Here is a 2,066-nt window from a genome sequence, read left to right as displayed (position 1 = left end):
AAAATAGTTAAAATCTCTGTGTAACTACTCACACATGAGGTAGCATGCGGGCTTTGGAAGGGGCTCCCAGGTGGCGGGCCTGGTGATAGAAATGGCCCTAAGGCCCTGAGACCTCTGCTCTTCACACAGTGAACCCCACTAGGAACGGGCAGTACATCGCCACAGATATGAGCAGAATCTGAGCTCTCCCTCTTTTATGGAGTTTTTACTCTCATGTACTTGTTAGGTTTTGGTCAGCTTGACACCAGCTGGAGTCAACTGGGAAGAGGGCACCTCAGACAACGCCTCTGCCACATGGACCTGTGGATGAGTCTGTGGGGTATTTTTTAACTAGTGATCGATGTGGGAGGGCGCAGCTCACTGTGGGTGCTGTAGCCCTATGCAGGCGGTCCTGGGTTCTATAGGAAAGCAGGCTAAGAAAGCAAGCCAGCAAGCAGCACCCTCCATGGCCTCTGCATCAGCTCCCGCTTCAGATTCCTGCCTCCAGTTCTGGCCCTAGCTCCCCTCAGCAACTATAGCTTTAACGCACTACATGTGACTGAGATCGCCATGTAGGTGAGTCTACCATCTTCCCTTCTGCTCTCAAACGCCCGCAATGGCACACTACAAACACCAGTGGTACCCAAAGCAAGAGGTGACTGCAAACAAGGTGCCCCAATGGGAGGCTGTTTCAGCTGGCTTTAGGGATCCAGTGTCCTCCTTGACGTCTGGGGACCTCCTTCTGTGGCACTGGTGGCAGTGAAGGTCACCAGCCTGTTGTAACGGCTGTAGTCCCTGCAGCAAAAGTGTGGCCCACTTTTTTTTTTGGTAAGAAAATAACTTCTGCAGAAAAAAAAAATTACGAGTCAACACTGTGTTCATAGCTTCAGACAGTTCTTCTCTGGCCTGGGGTGTGCCTCACAGCTGTAATCCCAGCACTCGAGACGCCTTGTCAGAGGGGCACCCTGACTTCCATGCTAACCTAGGCTATGCAGCGAGCTCCAGGGCATCCTGATTTACAGAGAGATCTTGCCCAAAACACAAAACTAATCAATAACAACACCCTACCACACCCCTAAGCAAACAACACACACATACAAACCACCACACCCCATTTTAGTTTTGAAACCGTTTATTTTTCATTATTTAAATTTTTTTCCTCTTTATCAAAGAATAATTGGCAAAAATGACATATCCTTCAGGTATAGCAATGTGCACGTGCACATAGCAAATCCATCCAATTCACAAAGACATCACCCCACGAGTTACCATCTTATCTTTTATGTAAAATTTTTTTTTGGGGGGGATGGGGCTTTCTTGAGATACACTTTCTCAGCAAACTTCAAGACAGAACACACTCTTGTTACCTGGAGTCACCGTGCTGTTGATGGAACAGTTTCAAATACATCCATCCTAAAACATCCCGGCCACCGACAACTTTATTCCCAGGCAACTAGCCACGCACTTTATCTTTGTTCCTTGGGACTAATTTTCTGTAAAAAGCAAGACAGACTTTTGGAGGACACATTAAGTCGCTACATAAATTCAGTTGTGGCTCAGACAGAGGCTTTGGGGCTGCCTTTCCGCTCTGCTCTGGTTCAATAGAAGTACGTTTGCACAATGAGTGGGGTCAACATTTTAAAGACTATTTTGAAAATCTGGGCAATAAAACAAATTACTGTGTAAGTTGTACTTGCATTTCTTAATCCTACATATGCTCTTGTTCATTAGTTATTATTCATATTTATCTTACAGATGCACTGCCTTAGAAACCATAAATAATAAAGTAAATTGCTTAGCTTTGGGCAGTGTCAGTATCTTAGCCAGTGAGGTTTATCTGAGGTGCGATAATTGCTAATTGAAAACTTTTCCCAGTAAGGTAAAATGCTCAACAATGATACTAGTAAGAAATCATATTAAGAATTCCTCCTTTCAAAGTACTAACTAGCAAGAAGCCGAAGCAGCTGTATTGAGTATCTCCCTAGGCGACGTGAAGAAGAACTTGAAAGAGCTGCGCAGGAAAGTGAATTCTTTAAGCATAAAATATAAAGGTGAATGCTAATGGGGACATTATGTTTTGTTTGCTT

At 44.7% G+C, this 2,066-nt stretch overlaps 1 pseudogene; it reads left to right on the top strand.

Moving 5' to 3' along the window:
• The first annotated feature begins 1,776 nt into the window (after positions 1-1,776).
• On the top strand, positions 1,777-1,859 carry LOC115029670 (annotated as a pseudogene).
• Positions 1,860-2,066: the final 207 nt, after the last annotated feature.

Source organism: Mus caroli, chromosome 16, assembly GCF_900094665.2.
Source record: "Mus caroli chromosome 16, CAROLI_EIJ_v1.1, whole genome shotgun sequence".
Classification (NCBI taxonomy): domain Eukaryota; kingdom Metazoa; phylum Chordata; class Mammalia; order Rodentia; family Muridae; genus Mus; species Mus caroli.
The sequence above is the reverse complement of the archived record's forward strand: the minus strand, read 5'-3'. Positions and strand labels throughout refer to the sequence as shown.